Genomic DNA, 18,256 nt, shown 5'->3' with positions numbered 1-18,256 from the left:
TGGTATTAGGGTGATGGTGGCCTCATAGAATGAGTTTGGCAGTTTACCTTCCTCTGCAATTGTATGCAAGAGTTTGAGTAGGATAGGTGTTAGCTCTTCTCTCAATTTTTGATAGAATTCAGCTGTGAAGCTGTCTGGTTCTGGGCTTTTGTTTGCTGGAAGATTTCTAATTACAGTTTCAAATTCTGTGCTTGTGATGGGTCTGTTAAGATTTTCTATTTCTTCCTGGTTCAGTTTTGGAAAGTTGTACTTTTCTAAGAATTTGTCCATTTCTTCCAAGTTGTCCATTTTATTGGCATATAGTTGCTTATAGTAGTCTCTTATGATCCTTTGTATTTCTGTGTTGTCTGTTGTGATCTCTCCATTTGCATTTCTAATTTTGTTGATTTGATTTTTCTCCCTTTGTTTCTTGATGACTCTGGCTAATGGTTTGTCAATTTTATTTATCTTCTCAAAGAACCAGCTTTTGGCTTTGTTGATTTTTGCTATGGTCTCGTTTGTTTCTTTTACATTTATTTCTGCCCTAATTTTGGAGATTTCTTTCCTTCTACTAGCCCTGGGGTTCTTCATTTCTTCCTTTTCTAGTTGCTTTAGGGATAGAGTTAGGTTATTTAGTTGACTTTTTTCTTGTTTCTTGAGGTATGCCTGTATTGCTATGAACCTTCCCCTTAGCACTGCTTTTACAGTGTCCCCCAGGTTTTGGGTTGTTGTGTTTTCATTTTCATTCGTTTCTATGCATATTTTAATTTCTTTTTTGATTTCTTCTGTGATTTGTTGGTTATTCAGCAGCACGTTGTTCAGCCTCCATACGTTGGAATTTTTCATAGTTTTTCTCCTATAATTGACATCTAATCTTACTGCATTGTGGTCAGAAAAGATGCTTGGAATGATTTCAGTTTTTTTGAATATACCAAGGCTAGATTTATGGCCCAGGATGTGATCTATCCTGGAGAAGGTTCCGTGTGCACTTGAGAAAAAGGTGAAATTCATTGTTTTGGGGTGGAATGTTCTATAGATATCAATTAGGTCTAACTGGTCCATTGTATCACTTAAAGTTTGTGTTTCCGTGTTAATTTTCTGTTTTTGATTTGTCCATAGGTGTGAGTGGGGTATTAAAGTCTCCCACTATTATTGTGTTATTGTTAATTTCCCCTTTCATACTTGTTAGCATTTGCCTTACATACTGTGGTGCTCCTATGTTGGGTGCATATATATTTATAATTGTTCTATCTTCTTCTTGGATTGATCCTTTGATCATTATGTAGTGTTCTTCTTTGTCTCTTTTCACAGCTTTTGTTTTAAAGTCTATTTTATCTGATATGAGTATTGCTACTCCTGCTTTCTTTTGGTCTCTATTTGCATGGAATATCTTTTTCCAGCCATTCACTTTCGGTCTGTATGTGTCCCTTGTTTTGAGGTGGGTCTCTTGTAGACAACAGATATAGGGGTCTTGTTTTTTGTATCCATTCAGCCAGTCTTTGTCTTTTGCTTGGGACATTCAAACCATTTATGTTTAAGGTAATTATTGATAAGTATGATCCCACTGCCATTTACTTTACTGTTTTGGATTCAAGTTTATACACCCTTTCTGTGTTTCCTGTCTAGAGAAGATCCTTCAGCATTTGTTGGAGAGCTGGTTTGGTGATGCTGAATTCTCTCAGCTTTTGCTTGTCTGTAAAGCTTTTGATTTTTCCTTCATATTTGAATGAGATCCTTACTGGGTACAGTAATCTGGGCTGTAGGTTATTTTCTTTCATCACTTTAAGTATATCCTGCCATTCTCTTTTGGCCTGAAGAGTTTCTATTGAAAGATCAGCTGTTATCCTTATGGGAATCCCTTTGTGTGTTATTTGTTGTTTTTCCCTTGCTGCTTTTAGTATGTGTTCTTTGTGTTTGACCTTTGTTAATTTGATTAATATGTGTCTTGGGGTGTTTCACCTTGGGTTTATCCTGTTTGGGACTCTCTGGGTTTCTTGGGCTTGGGTGATTATTTCCTTCCCTGGTTTAGGGGAGTTTTCAACTGTTATTTCTCAAGTATTTTCTCATGGTCTTTCTTTTTGTCTTCTTCTTCTGGGACTCCTGTGATTCGAATGTTGGGGCATTTAACATTGTCCCAGAGGTCTCTGAGGTTGTCCTCATTTCTTTTAATTCTTTTTTCTTTTTTCCTTTATGTTTCATTTATTTCTACCATTCTATCTTCTACCTCACTTATCCTATCTTCTGCCTCCGTTATTCTACTATTTGTTCCCTCCAGAGTGTTTTTTATCTCATTTATTGCATTATTCAGTATATATTGACTCTTTTTTATTTCTTCTAGGTCCTTGTTAAACATTTCTTGTCTCTTCTCGATCCTTGTCTCCAGGCTATTTATCTGTAACTCCAATTTGTTTTCAAGGTTTTGTATCATTTTCACTATCATTATTCAGAATTCTTTATCAGGTAGATTCCCTATCTCTTCCTCTTTTGTTTGGTTTGGTGGGCATTTATCCTGTTCCTTTGCCTGTTGGGTATTTCTTTGCCTTTTCATCTTGTTTATATTGCTGTGTTTGGGGTGGCCTTTCTGTATTCTGGCAATTTGTGGTTCCTCTTTATTGTGGAGGTTCCTTGCTGTGGGTGGGGTTGAATGCATGGCTTGTCAAGGTTTCCTGGTTAGGGAAGCTCGTGTCTGTGTTCTGCTGGGTGGAGCTGGATTTGTTCTCTCTGGAGTGCAATGAAGTGTTCAGTAATGAGTTTTGAGATGTCAGTGGGTTTGGTGTGACTTTGGGAAGCCTGTATATTGAAGCTCAGGGCTATGTTCCTGTATTGCTGGAGAGTTTGCGTGGTATGTCTTGCTCTGCAACTTGTTGGCCCTTGGGTGGTGCTTGGATTCAGTGTAGGTATGGAGGCGTTTGATGAGCTCCTATCGATTAATATTCCCTGGATTCAGGAGTTCTCAGGTGTTCTCAGGATTTAGACTTAAGCCTCCTGCCTCTGGTTTTCAGTCTTATTTTTACAGTAGCCTCAAGACTTCTCCATCTATACAGCACCGATGATAAAACATCTAGGTTAATGATGAAAAGTTTCTCCACAGTGAGGGTCATCTGGAGAGGTACACAGAGTTACATGGAGAAGAGAAGAGGGAGGAGGGAGATAGAGGTGACTGGGAGGAGAAGAGGGGGAGTCAAAAGAGGAGAGAGCAAGCTAGCCAGTAATCACCTCCCTACGTGCTCTCCACAGTCTGGATCCCTCAGAGATGTTCACAGTGTTACACAGAGAAGAGAAGAGGGAGGAAGGAGACAGAGGTGGCTAGGAGGATAAAAGGGGGAGTCAAAAGGAGACAGATCCAGCCAGTAGTCAGTTCCCTAAGTGTTCTCCACAGCCCAGAACACACAAAGAGATTCACAGATTTGGGTAGAGAAGAAAAGGAGGAGGGGGAGATAGAGGCAACCTGGTGGAGAGAAAGGAGAGTCAAAAGGGGGAGAGAGCAATCAGGCCAGTGATCTCTCTCCCAAGTAAAAATGGGTACTGAACATTGGGTTCTTAAAGGTAAAAAGTTGATAACAAATACCAAAAAGCAAAGATTAAAAATCTAGAGTAGAGGTTAGATTCTCAAAAATACAATATTAAAAACAAAGTCAGAAAAATTATTAAAAAAATATATATATATGAAGTTTGCTTTAAAAATAGGGTCTTTTTTTGCAAGGTATTAGTAGGTTTTAAAAATGAAAATTAAAGCAGTAATAGGGGACTAAAAATAATTTTTTTAATTTAAAAAATTATAATAGTAAAAATATATCTAGGGCTTTCTCTGGAGCTGTTGTGGACAGTATGGGGTCATTTCATTTTCGGATAGTTCCTTGGTCCAGCTTGTACTTCTCAAGGTCTATAGGCCCCTTCCTATGTAGTCGGTGCTAACTACAGGGTTTTAATCTATTGCACCTGTCACTCCCAAAGTGGTTCCCTCTGTTTTAGCTTCTTCTGTTTACTGGTCTCTTCAGTGTCTAATTTCTGCCCTGACACAATGGGGATGGTGGTGGTCACTTTTTTTTGGCTCACTTGTTCAGTTGTGCTGTGGGGAGGGAGGAACACTGCAAATAAATATCACTGGCGTGTGCTCACAGTGATACAGCCACCCTGGGTTTGCCCCTGCTCACAGTGTGTGTGCTTTCTCAGTCTACACAGCTCAGGCTCTAGGTTGCTCTGCCAGGAACTCTCTGATGCGGGGCCTGGGTTGCATGCACTCCCCAGGTCTAAGCTGCTCAGGTTCAGGTTCTCGGGTACTCCACAAAGGTGCAGACTTGGTTGGGCCTGCGTTTTGTGCCCATCCTAGGTCCGAGCAGCTCAGGTGACCAGGTGCTTGGCGAGCACAGTTGCCCCCAGTTGAAGGCTGTGACTTATCGCTTCCCCCATTCCAGCTGCTCAGTTTTCTGGGTGTACAACAGGCGCGCCTTCTCAGGTGTGCCATGTGTCTCTTCTGGGGAGCTGATCTCTGTCTGTGACCCTCCCAGTGGATGTCGACCGTCCAGAATCCCAAGAAATCTTGGTTAGCAATGAAGTCTGCCTGCAGTTTGTTATAGGATGCCTCTTTGGGGCCACGATTGCCCCCTTCCGGCTCTGGCTGCCCTCTGGCAGGGGATGGGCCAGTCCACAGCTGGCTAGCTCTGCTCAGTCCTTTGTTCTGTGAGTGGGCCTGGTGGTGTCTTATGTTAGGGCTTTTCGCGGGATAGCTATCCCACAGTCTGGGTTGGTATCTCAAGCTAGTTCCCTCAGATTGCTCTTGGGGCATTCAGGCCCAGTCTTATTCTAAGCAATGCATCCCGCGCCTCCCTGTCCAGCCCCCACTTGCTAGTGGGGGATGCAAGCATCTGGGCTGCTGCTCCGCTGGGAGTTGCTGTTAGGCATGTAATCTGTGGGGTTTAATTATTTATGTATTTTTCCTCCCGGTTATTTTGCCCTCTGAGATTCCAAGGCTTGCCACAGACCTACTGAAGAGAGTGTTTCCTGGTGTTTGGAAACTTCTCTCTTAGGACTCCCTTCCCAGGACGGATCTCGGTCCCTACCTCTTTTGTCTCTTTTTTTATCTTTTATATTTTGTCCTACCTCCTTTTGAAGACAATGGGCTGCCTTTCTGGGTGCCTGATGTCCTCTGCCGGCATTCAGAAGTCATTTTGTGGAATTTTCTCAGCGTTCAAATGTTCTTTTGTTGAATTTGTGGGGGAGAAAGTGGTCTCCCTGTCCTATTCCTCTGCCATTTTAGGACTGCCCCCTCTACCAGTGACATTTTTAAAGTAAGAAAATGATGTGATTTTATTTGGGTTTAGACATGGCACTATGGAAATTGTGTAAGAGTCATAAATAGGTTTACATCCCCCTTGAAATCTGTATGTTGAAATCCTAATCCCCAAGTATGGTATTAGAAGGCGGGCTCTTTGGAAGTTGCCTAGGTCATAAGGGTGGAGCCTTCATGAATGAGATTAGTGCATTATTTAACAGGGTCCAGAGAGATACTTTGCCCTTTCCACCATGTGAGGGCATAGTCAAAAGTTGCCAGTTAAGATTCAGGAAGTAGACTTCTGCTGCTGCTGCTGCTGCTAAGTCGCTTCAGTCGTGTCCAACTCTGTGTGACCCCAGAGACGGCAGCCCACCAGGCTACCCTGTCCTTGGGATTCTCCATGCAAGAACACTGGAGTGAGTTGCCATTTCCTTCTCCAATGCATGAAAGTGAAAAGTGAAAGTGAAGTCGCTCAGTCGTGTCCGACTCCTAGCAACCCCATGGACTGCAGCCTACCAGGCTCTTCCATCCATGGGATTTTCCAGGCAAGAGTACTGAAGTGGGGTGCCATTGACTTCAGGAGATACCAAATCTGCTGGTGCCTTGATCTTGGATTAACCAGCTTCTAGGACTGTGAAAAATAAATGTTTGCTGTTTATAAGCAAAAATAAAACAAAAACTCTCTTTCTTAGCTTCACTTATTCACTTAATAGGTATTTTCTGTGCTCTGAATGTGTGCCCCTCAGTAAGCTAGGTGCTACCTATTCTTTTACTTCTTACCTCTTTTACCTTTTGTCTTACCTCCCAATTCACCTATACTCAAGTGAAACTGGAATGCTCATTGTCACGTGGCAGAGCTGGGTCAGATTACAGATGAGCTAACTCCTAGGTAAGTACTATTTCCTGTACCTCATAATCCCATATTCATGTTCAAGTCCATTCAGTCTGGATACTTGTATACATTCTAATAAATGACCTAGACAAAAATTCAACAAATACAAATTGTACCAGCTTTTTCATATTCCTTGCTTCCTTTTGTGATCTTTTTCATGTGAGTCTGGGATGAAAAATCTGGAAATGAATTCATTTTTGCCATCAAGTTTTTGGCAATTTCCAAAGTCACAATGGGGAGTTCTCTGGTGGCTCAGAGTTAAAGAACCCACCTGCAAATGCAGGAGATACATGTTCGATCCCTGGGTAGGGAAGATCCCCTGGGCAAGGAAATGACAAACCACTCCAGGAGTCTTGCCTGGAAAATCCCATGGACAGAGGAGCCTCGTGGACTATGTCCATGTGATTGCAAGAGTCTGACACGACTTAGTGACTAAACAATAAAAATGTGAGGCTTTTTTCTCTACATGTTGGGACCAGAATGCTGGAGCATTAGCGTGGCCTGCTCTCCAGGGGTTAACTGCCTTGAAGATCTGATACTGACCTTTGCCTTCTTCTATGATGTCAGCCAAGAAACCTCACTTCACATTTGCATCCCTTTGCTATGGGAGGGGGGGCGCTTAGGGAGCCCAGCTTCTGTCCTGATGAGGCGCCAGAGCCCTATCAAAAAATGCATTGGCTGACTCTCTTTCACCCCTTCCAGAGGAGAAGCACTCAGGGTCACTGGAATCCCAAGGGTCTGGGAGCTACTGCAAGTCAACTATCTCCTGATCCCTCAAAGGTGTCTGGATCTTTCAGAAGCCAATGTGCGTACTCAAATTACTCCTTTCACCACACGAATCAAACTCTTGGGCATAGGAGCTTTCAAGCAAAAAGCAGATTTTGCCTTCTTACAGAGGGTAGGTGCAGGGCGGGTTGGCCCACGCTGCCAACACCCAGCCCCATTCTTCAGCTGCCAGGGAGCTGAAGCTGGAGTTGAGCCAGCAGTGACTGAAGAAGCCAGAATACCCAGAGGGCTGCATAGGTCCACGCCATGATAGGAAGCAGGACCACACATATTTTTGATTGGCTCCTGGCATCTGTGGAATTTGTTAACCTCGTTATGCCATCCAGGTGGGTGGAGCCAGTTGTGCATCAGGCTTTCTGCTCTGTTGCTTGCAGCCACAAATGCGTCAGACCCAGCACTCTTAGAATCCAAGGGATTGGCTCGTGGAGTGCGTCATGGAGTTGAGCGGCTCGGCTACTGCTCTTCTCGAAGCTCCCAGGCTCAGGGCTCCTGATCGATTTATCCCCGCCCCCTTTGCCAAGATGGTCTCATCCGAGAAGCGGCTGTTGGCGGAAGAACAAGCTTCGCATCCCACCTGTGGTTAGTCTGCTCATCCCCTCCTCTGTCTTCCACCAGTGTTCTCCAACTCGGAACTATGGGGTCCAATGAGGGGCAAGTCCCTGTGCCCCTACTGCCCACCAGAATCCCCCTCTTGAAGGCTGACGACCACAATCCCACCTGGAGATTCCACTTTGACATCTAACTTCTCTTCTGATGTTCCTGATGTAGTTCTGGAATTCTTTGATTGGTAAGCTTCAGGCTGCCAGGAGCTGGGATGCCAGTGGGTGAGTGGACAACCTTTTAGAAGGAGACAGCTGGGGGAGACCCCTGCCCATGTACCCTGCCACTGGTCAGTCCTTAGAGGAATTGGTGGTAGGGATGGGGACTTTGGGTTGAGATGGAACCCCTTGTTTCAGTACCTGTGTTAATGTAGCTAACAGTGCCCAAATCACAAGGATTGGGGAACTGGCGCCCCAGGGTCCACCAGTTCATGTCCAGGGACTGAGTTCTCCTCAGTCGTGTGCACTGTTCCCTCTGTGTGTGTGTGTGTGTGTGTGTGTGTGCACATGCGTGTGCAGGTGGGTGCTTGTACAGGGAGGGGCCGGTTGTATGGTGAGGGCTAAAATTAGTAATTGTGAAGAGTTGACATCTAGTAAAATTGAGAGGACCTTGAATGGCCTAATCCCAAGTTTCTTTCCTCGTTCTGCTCCACCAGATAGTGTCCTCTTCAGACTCTCCTTATTGAATGCACCAGATGCATTCCTGCATATTCCTCCTGAATAGTGTTTCCTTGTCAGCCAGCAGAATTATTCAGAGAAACCAATCTTTTGTTGGATGAAGCTTTTTATCATTTTGTTAATATAAATTCTTTTAGTAAATTCTGGTTTTCTAATTGGATTAAATTAGAACTTTTGACAGAAAGCACCATAAAAAAGTTTATATATTGGTTGATGAAAATGTTGTGACTAGAGGCTCATAGGAACCTTACCCTGTATATCCCCAGGGAGCAGATGTTTAATAGTCACTAGTTCATTACTTGTAGTGAATTTATAGAATATAGAGTGAACACACACAAACAAATTGCATGGACTGATATTCCTTGGTCATTGTCTGCAGGTACCATAGGATCACAGTGATGCTCAGGGACTGTTCCTATGCCCATGCCTTTTGGGAGGAAAACATCCATGCTGAAGTTCTCAGGTGTCTTGGGTGAGCACATCAGCAATCTTTGAAAAGGCCAGCTCTCTTCAGGGCTCGTGGTGGGTCCTTGTGTATACTCATCCAAGACACCTCCAGGCTGGAAGAATGTGATTAATAAGAGAAACTCCAACTACCCTAATGAATGTTGAGAAGACACCCTTGAGGCCTAAGAATCTGAAATGATTTTGTTGACCGAGGGCCAGAAGGTTCTCTCTCTTTCTTAAGCCATCAGCCAGCAATATATAAGAGCTGGTTGACATGAAGTAACAACAAAATGTGACTTTGTGCTGGAGAATGTAGACTGGTTAGCTCAGTTCAGGAGGGCACTGAGAGTGGAAAATTACTTTTCCTGGGGAAATCAGCTGCCCCTGGATGGATCCCAACCAACATGGAGAGCTGTGTCCATGCTGATTCCAAGATGGGGCTCTTTAGGGAGTTGAAGTAATGTTTTTTTTTTTCTGTGGGCTGCCACCTGCGTACTTCCTCTCTTCTCGATTTGCCAGAATGTCTGCGCCCTCTACCCCGGCCCCTCATCTTGCCTGATGGCATGGACCCACTGTTTGTACCCATCTTCTGGATAAAAGCTGGGGAAGAGGTGGAGGAGACTTCCCTGCCATGTTCTTCTGGCTCACTCAGTGTAGGGAGAGAAGGGAGTGGGGGAAAGAATGTGTACACTTATGACTATACACATTTACATGTGTTCCAGAGAAGTCACTGCCCTGGAAAGGTGACAGTTGGGGTGTTCTCTGTTGTTTGTTTTCTGGGAAATTATGTGACATTTATTGATGACCAGTGACTTCTCTGTTTCAGCAAAAACTATGCAAGGAAAATGGTTCAGAGGGTTTTGGACAGAATGCTGACAGGATATCATGTCTGTCTGAGTCTACATATGGGAGGTAAGCCACGTCTAGACATTTGAGGATTTTTTTTGAAGTATAGTTGATTTACAATATTGTGTTAGTTTCAGGTGCACAGCATAGTGACTCAGTTTTACGTATTTAGACATTCTCTTTTTATATTCTTTCCATTATGGTTTATCATGGGATATTGAATATAGTTCCCTGTGCTATGCAGTAGGACCTTGTTGTTTATCCATTCTGTGTATCATAGTTTGCATCTGCTAGTCCCAAACTCCCAATCCATTCCTTTCCTACAGCCTCCCTCCACCCCTGCTTTGGCAACCACAAGTCTTTTCTCTGTCTGTAAGTCTGTTTCAGAGAAAAGATCATTTGTAGACAGTTGAGGGTTGTTAAATGAATCTTTTATTTTTAATTTTTAAAAATATTTATTTTTAAAATTTATTTGGCTATACTGGATCTTAGTTGTGGCATGTGGGATCTTCATTGCCACATGCAGGATTTTTTAGTTGCAACATGCAGGGTGTTTCGTTACAATACAAAGTATGTTTGAGTTGTAGTATGTGGGATCTTTATAGCAGCAAGTGAGATCCTTGCTGCAGCATGTGGGGTCTTTGTTGTGGCACACAGGATCACTATTTGTGCCATCTGGGATTCTTAGTTGCAGTACGTAGGATCTTTTATTTGCAACTTGGGATCTTTTAGTTGCAGAATGTGGTATTTTTGTTGTGGCATGTGGTATATTTGTTGCAGCAGGTCAGATTTTTGTTGTAGCACGTGGGATCTTCAGTTGCCACACACGGGATCTTTGTTACAGCCTGTGGAATATTTAGTTGTGGCACATGGCATCTTTCCTTATGAGTGCTGAATCTTTTAATTGCGTCATATGGGACCCTTGTTGCACCATGTGGGATCTTTAGTTGTGGCAGTGGGATCTTTTGTTGGGGCATGTGGGATCTTTGTTGAGGTATCGGAGATCTTTTAGTTGCAGCACGTGGGAACTTTCTTGCAGCAGGTGGTATCTTTAGTTGCAGTATGCAGGATCGTTGTTGGGGCATATGTAATCTTTAGTTGTGGCATGCAGGATCTTTTAGTTGTGGCATTTGAAGTATTCTTAGTTGCGTCATGTGGTATCTTTCATTGTGGCATGTGAGATCTTTGTTGAGGCATGTGGAACTTGGTTGCGGTGCTCAGGATCTTTAGTTTCGGTACGCTGGCTCTTTTTCTTGTGGCAGGTGGGATCTTTAGTTGCAGCATGTAGGCTCTTTGGTGCGGCATGTGGGAACTTTGTTGCCGCCCTCAGGATCTTTAGTTTCAGCTTGTGGCAACTTTTATTTGCAGCACGTGAGATCTTTAGTTGGGACATGCAGGATCTTTTAGTTGTGGTATGTGAGATCTTTGCTGTGGCATGTGGGATCTTTTAGTCTGGGTATGTGTGATTTTTGTTGGGGCAAGTGGTAACTTTTGTTGTGGCATTGGAATCTTTGCACCATGTGGGATTTTAATTGGGGCATATAGTATCATCTTGGTTGTGGCAAGCAGGATCTTTAGATTGTGGCATGTGGAACCTTTTATTGTGAGTATCTGGGATCTTCATTGTGGTATGTGGAATCTTCACTGCAGCATGCATGATCTTTTAGTTGTGACATGTAGGATCTTTTATTTGGGGCATGAGAGACCTTTGTATTTGCAGCATGCAGGATCTTTGTATTTGTAGCATGTGAGGTCTTTTTAGTTGCAGCATGTGGGATATTTATGTGTGGCATGCTGTATCTTTATTTGCAGCATGTGGTGTACTTGGTTGCAGCATGAGAACTCTTAGTTGTGGCATTTGGAATCTTATTTACCTGACCAGGGATTGAACCTCAGCCCCCTGCACTGGGAGCAGAGAGTCTTAGTGAGTGGACCACCAGGGGAGTCATTACACTTGAGACTTTTTTGTTAAGTTGAATAGAGCAGAACCACAGCAAGCCATCCCTACCATGTAACTTACCAGTGGCACTCCCCCAGGCTCTACACCTTTGCTTCTTGAGATCCTACTTTCCTTCCTTGCAGAGTTGTGCTTTGGGGTACTCGCAGGCTCCAAACCTCAGGATTTTTGCTCAGGCCCTAGAATTTCTCACACTTCTCTGGCTTCATATGTGGGAGCCCTTCTGCTCTGTCTTCACTCCCTTGAGAAGAACCTGAACCTGAAGCACACTCCCTGGTGGCACTGGAGGAGCACTACCCACAGAAATGGATGTGCAGGCCAGAGGGCGCAGTGCTGCTCAAGATAGGATTTTTTTGCTCCATTTGTTAGGCTCTATGGGGAGGGCACTTGAAGACACATTCTCTGCACGCTGGGTACTCACCCTATTGAGTTTGTTAAAAACTGAGCACATAATCCCTGTCTTGTCTACCTCACCTACCCAGGCCCCAGGTGCTTGGTACTCTGCCCAACAAGCCTTTAACTACTACTGCGTTTGATTGGTTTTACCTCCAGATACATTACAACTCTGCTTATCTCTCAGTTGATCATGAGCCACTGCCAGATCACTCTATGGGCATTTTCCTCCTGAATTAGTGCAACAGTGTCCCAACTTCTCTACTCCCTGATATTAGTGTTGGTCTGCCTAGTCCATTTAGCAGACTGCAGTCAGTGTGCTAAATGATATGATCTTATAAATCAAGCCTGATTATGTCAAGAACTTTTGATGACATTAACTGTCAAATAAAATCCAAATTCTTTAGATCTGAATTCTAGCATTCAGATTGATAGAGCAGGATGAGAAATGGCAATTAAATGGAAAGACAAACCACCAGGAAATCAAGGAGGCAGTTTCTTTCTATATTCCCTCTGAGCCTTCCTTTGGAAAGGGCAGCTAGTCTGTGCCCCAGAGCTTAAAGTGATAGGAATTCCACCCTGAGCCCGCAGAACAGGAGTAGTATTCTCTGGCCAAGGGTCACCCAGGAACCCTAAACCAATGACAGACAAAAGAAGGCGTACATTGAATAGAGGTTCTATAGGAGGTTGAACTAGATATGAACACTAAAGGGTTAATGATGCAAATAGCTTACATCTGTGGTGGTGAATATAGGTCTTCTGAATGTCCAGAATCTCTACCCTAAAGAGCGCATAGCTCTGAGGATTTGGCACCTATGGATAGACTGAGGGAAGACACCATGTTTGCCCTGGGAGCTACCTTGAAAAGCAAGGCCACTGCCCTGGTCCCTGAGCTTTGGAGGTGAATCACATGACTGTTGCTTTCCTTTTGTTCCATTGTTCCCTCCAGAATGTTAGAGGATAAAGTGTGGGGCACATTTTCCAAGGTGAATTTGTACCTAGGAGCTGGGAAGCTAGGATGGAGAATGCAGAGCAAGCTCCTCCTGTAGCCTTACAAGGACAGTGCTTCTAGGTTGGGTTCTTAGGGAGGAGACTGAGGGTGAGAGGGCTGAATGTGGAATAATTCAGGTGTTGAAGCACAACCAACCCCCCTTGGATGATAATGTTTGACTCAATTGGGCCAACCACCAGTGGGTGTCAAGGGAGTTGCTGCCTCACGAGTGAAACTGGTGATACTGGTGGGTGTCACAGGACACCATGCAGTCCCTCATGAATTGCCACCTCATGTTGTCCGGTATCTCAACAAATGCTGACAACAACAACGAAAAAACCCCAAGCACATTCTCCCAATGTTTTAAGCAAGAATGCATCTCAGCAGGCATCCAGAGCCAGAGGGAGGGAGCAGGGGCCAGGGTCAAAGTCTGGGGATTATCAGATGTGGATCAGTCCAGTTCAGTTGCTCAGTTGTGTCCAACTCTTTACGACCCCATGGACTGCAGCACACCAGGCTTCCGTGTCCATCATCAGCTCCCGCAGCTTGCTCAAACTCATGTCCATTGAGTCATTGATGCCGTCCAACCATCTCAACCTCTGTCGGCCCCTTCTCCTCCTGCCTTCAATCTTTCCCAGCATCAGGGTCTTTTCAAATGTGTCAGCTCTTCACATCAGGTGGACAAAGTATTAAAGTTTCAGCTTCAACATCAGTCCTTCCAATGAATATTCAGGACTGATTTCCTTTAGGTTTGACTGGTTGGATCTTTTTGCAGTCCAAGGGACTCTCAAGAGTCTTCTGCAATACCATAGTTCAAAAGCATCAATTCTTCGGCGCTCAGCTTTCTTCACAGTCCAACTCTCACATCCCTGCATGACTACTGGAAAAACCATAGCCTTGGCTAGATGGACCTTTGGCAAAGTAATGTCTCTGCTTTTTAATATGCTGTCTAGGTTGGTCATAACTTTTCTTCCAAGAAGTAAATGTCTTTTAATTTCATGGCTGCAGTCACCATCTGCAGTGATTTTGGAGCCCCCCAAAATAAAGTCAGCCACTGTTTCCCCATCTATTTACCATGAAATGATGGGACTGGATGCTATGATCTTTGTTTTCTGAATGTTGAGCTTTAAGCCAACTTTTTCACTCTCCTCTTTCACTTTCATCAAGAGGCTCTTTAGTTCTTCTTCACTTTCTGCCATAAAGGTGGTGTCATCTGCATATCTGAGGTTATTGGTATTTCTCCCTGCAATCTTGATTCCAGCTTGTGCTTCATCCAGCACAGCATTTCTCATCATGTACTCTGCATATAAGTTAAATAAGCAGGTTGGCAATATACAGCCTTGACGTGCTCCTTTTCCTGCTTGAAACCAGTCTGTTGTTCCACGACCAGTTCTAACTATTGCTACCTGACTTGCATACAGATTTCTCAAGAGGCAGGTCAGGTAGTCTGGTATTCCCATCTCTTTCAGAATTTTCCACAATTTATTGTCATCCACATAGTCAAAGGCTTTGGCATAGTCAATTAAGCAAAAATAGATGTTTTTCTGGAACTCTCTTGCTTTTTTGATGATCCAGCGGATGTTGGCAATTTGATCTCTGGTTCCTCTGCCTTTTCTAAAACCAGCTTGAACATCTGGAAGTTCACGGTTCATGTATTGTTGAAGCCTAGTTTGGAGAATTTTGAACATTACTTTACTGGCATGTGAGATGAGTGCAATTGTGTGATAGTTTGAGCATTGTTTGTCATTGCCTTTCTTTGGGATTGGAATGAAAACTGACCTTTTCTAGTCCTGTGGTCACTGCTGAGTTTTCCAAATTTGGAGTGCAGCACTTTCATAGCATCATCTTTTAGGATTTGAAATAGCTCGACTGGAATCCCATCACCTCCACTAGCTTTGTTCGTAGTGATGCTTCCTAAGGCCCACTTGACTTCACATTCCAGGATGTCTGGCTCTAGGTGAGTGATCACACCACTGTGATTATCTGGGTCATGAAGATCTTTTTTGTACAGTTCTGTGTATTCTTGCCACCTCTTCTTAACATCTTCTGCTTCTGTTAGGTCCCTGCCATTTTTGTCCTTTATTGTGCCCATCTTTGCATGAAATATTCCCTTGGTATCTCTAATTTTCTTGAAGAGATCTCTAGTCTTTCCCATTCTGTTGCTTTCCTCTATTTCTTTGCATTGATTGCTGAAGAAGGCTTTCTCATCTCTCCTTGCTATTCTTTGGAACTCTGCATTCAAATGGGTATATCTTACCTTCTCTCCTTTGCTTTTTGCTTCTCTTGTTTTCACAGCTATTTGTAAGGCCTCCCCAGACAGCCATTTTGCTTTTTTGCATTTCTTTTCCATGGGGGTGGTCTTGATCCTTGTCTCCTGTACAATGTCACGAACCTCCACCCATAGTTCATCAGGCACTCTGTCTATCATATCTAGTCCCTTAAATCTATTTCTCACTTCCACTGTATAAAACTTTAAGGGATTTGATTTAGGTCACACCTGAATGGTCTAGTGGTTTTCCCTACTTTCTTGAATTTAGTCAGAATTTGGCAATAAGGAGTTCATGATCTGAGCCACAGTCAGCTCCTGGTCTTATTTTTGCTGACTGTATAGAGCTTTTCCATCTTTGGCTGCAAAGAATATTATCAATCTGATTTTGGTATTGACCATCTGGTGATGTCCATGTGTAGAGTCTTCTCTTGTGTTGTTGGAAGAGGGTGTTTGCTATGACCAGTGTGTTCTCCTGGCAGAACTCTATTAGCCTTTTCCTGCTTCATTCTGTACTCCAAAGCCAAATTTGCCTGTTACTCCAGGTGTTTCTTGACTTCCTACTTTTGCATTCCAGTCCCCTATAATGAAAAGTACATCTTTTTTGGACATTAGTTCTAGAAGGTCATGTAGGTCTCCATAGAACCGTTCAACGTCAGCTTCTTCAGCATTACTGCTCAGGGCATGGACTTGGATTACCGTGATATTAAATGGTTTGCCTTGGAAATGAACAGAGATCATTCTGTCGTTTTTGAGATTGCATCCAAGTACTGCATTTCGTACTCTTTTGTCGACCATGATGGCTACTCCATTTCTTCTAAGGGATTCTTGCCCACAGTAGTAGATATAATGGTCATCTGAGTTAAATCAGAGGTAGATAATCTGCATTATTTCTAAGGTCCCTCACCACTGTCTTTCAGACATTGATCTTTTTACATCTGATGTCTAAGGTGGAATAGGGTGGGACGGATTACATTTTTTGTCATGTAGACCTGGTACAGGTGGGAAAAGGAGGTACCTGGATTGATATGGTCAGCTGTTCTATGAAGAGAGGAATGTAAGATAACTTCAGACTCGTTTAGACAGAAGAAGGCACAGCCAGTGCTAAGTCTGGGGCTGTCTTGTGTGTGTGTGTGTGTGTGTGTGTGTGTGTGTGTAGTGTGGAGGCCAGTAGGTGGGGCAGTTGTACTCTGAATGGAGTGTGTGGCAGCATTGGGGGAAGCAGAGAACAAAGCTGAACACTGATAGAAGTGTGTGTCCTAGGATGTAGCTTCTCTGCCTGGCCTGCAACTGCAGCATGCTCTGGAGAGGAAGGATGCTCAGTCCAGGGGAGCAGGAGAAGAGGATGGTGAGAAGCTGCAGAGGCCAGTGAGTACCGCTGGGCAAGGGTAAATTTGCTGGGGTGTCACACTGGGATAAAAGAGGACCTGGGAAGAGATTTGCAAGTTGATTCTGAAAGAGAGTGAGACTCAGTGAATCAAGGAGCAAACATTACTGGGTGTGAATTGCATTTATTTGAAAGAAGGAAGAGCATCAGGAGAATGAGAGCTGACACTGGACACAGATGAGTAGAGAAGTCAGTACAGAGAGGATGAGAGATGAGGGTAAAGTAGAACAGTGAGAATGGGAAGGAAACCACTGCCCAGATAAGTGGTAGTTTAAGACCCCTTAAAACCCCATTTAAATCATTGTCTGCTCCACAGGTAAGTTGAGCCCAAGCCCATCCCCTGGTCTTTGAGATTATCAGTGGCAAACAGGATCCAGGTAGTGTCACATGCCCATGAGAGTTTCCTGTCCTCCCCCCTCTTCCTCTCTTCAGGCAGGACTTCGGGGAATTTGTGCTTATGGCCTCAGAGTTTGGGAACTCCTAGATCTCCCTCTAATGCTTTAGACTAGGCTGAGTCAACTTTCTCTTTGTGTCTGAGGTGGAGTAGTGTCTCAGGGTTTAACTTATTCTTCCTGTTATCCACAAGTTCACAAGCAGAGGCCTTAACAACTTAGTCCTGTTTTGGTTCTTAACGTTTGTTGACAAAGAAGGGGCAATGAGAAGTGGAGGAGGAGGAGTCAGAGTAAAGTTAGCAAAGCTGCTTCCTTAGACCTGGAAGCCACAGTGTTGTGAAAAGCAGCTGCCTGAGGGCTTCACCCTATCCAGCACTTGCTATGACACAGGCACTTCCATATTGTGGAGTAAAGGAATAAATGAGACATTTTTTATTATTCCTTCATCCATCTTTCCTTTGAACACTGAAGCCATGATGAACACTGGGGAGAGAGAGAAGTTGAAGCAGTAAAGTTCAAAGAGGTAGAGCAGCGGTTACCTCCACCAGTTTTCTTGTTTCCTGAGCTCATCAGAGAAGACAGTGATGGGATATAGAGCTGAAGTCATCACTTGAAAGATTTGGTACCTTATCTGGAGGTTTCTTGTCTTAATTCTGGATGTTTTTGTTGTTTAGTGGCTAAATCACGTCCATCTCTTTGTGACCCCATGTACTGTAGCCCTCCAGGCTCCTCTGTCCATGGGATTTCCCAGGCAAGAATACTGGAGTGGGTTGCCATTTCCTTTTCCAGGGGATCCTTCCAACCCAGGGATCAAAGTAACATATCCTTCATTGGCAGTCGCATTGTTTAAAATTGTGCCACCAGGGATGCCCTACGTTTTGGCTACTATAACAAATATCTCATAGACTGAGTGGCAACAACAGATGTTTTTTCCTATACTGGAGGCTGGAAAGTCTAAAACCAAGGTGTTCACCATTTTTGCTCCTGGTGAGAGCTGTCTTCCTGGCTTGTTGATGACTGCCTTCTTCCTGTGTGCTCATATGCAAGATAGAGTTCTGATATCTCTTCATCTTCTTGTAAGGGCACTCATCCCATCATGGGGAGCCCACTGTCATGACCTCATCTAAGCCTCATTACTTCCAAAATACCATTACATGTTAGCCTTTCAGCATGCATTGTCAGGGGTACACAAACATGCAGTCCATAATAGTTTTAATTTTCCTTTAGAGATGTATGGATACTGTGGGTGCTTAGGTCTTATACTGATCACTGAAGGCACATAGGGCGTCCCCTCTGGGCAGATTAATAGAAGTGTCCCTTCTTCTGGGCTGCATCTTGGAACCAGAGCACACAGCTTGATGAGGGAAATGT

The 18,256-nt window shown here is 43.8% G+C and overlaps 1 long non-coding RNA gene across 1 annotated transcript; it reads left to right on the top strand.

The window, feature by feature from the left end:
- Positions 1 to 236: 236 nt before the first annotated feature.
- LOC139181177 (uncharacterized) lies at positions 237 to 16,797 on the top strand. Its single transcript, XR_011565255.1, has 3 exons — positions 237 to 7,716; positions 8,586 to 9,565; positions 16,370 to 16,797. It is a non-coding gene; the product is annotated as an uncharacterized lncRNA (long non-coding RNA).
- The last annotated feature ends 1,459 nt before the right edge of the window (positions 16,798 to 18,256 follow it).

The sequence above is a fragment of the Bos indicus genome, chromosome X, assembly GCF_029378745.1.
Source record: "Bos indicus isolate NIAB-ARS_2022 breed Sahiwal x Tharparkar chromosome X, NIAB-ARS_B.indTharparkar_mat_pri_1.0, whole genome shotgun sequence".
Classification (NCBI taxonomy): Eukaryota; Metazoa; Chordata; class Mammalia; order Artiodactyla; family Bovidae; genus Bos; species Bos indicus.
Note: the sequence above shows the minus strand (reverse complement) of the source record. Positions and strands in the feature narration are given on the sequence as shown.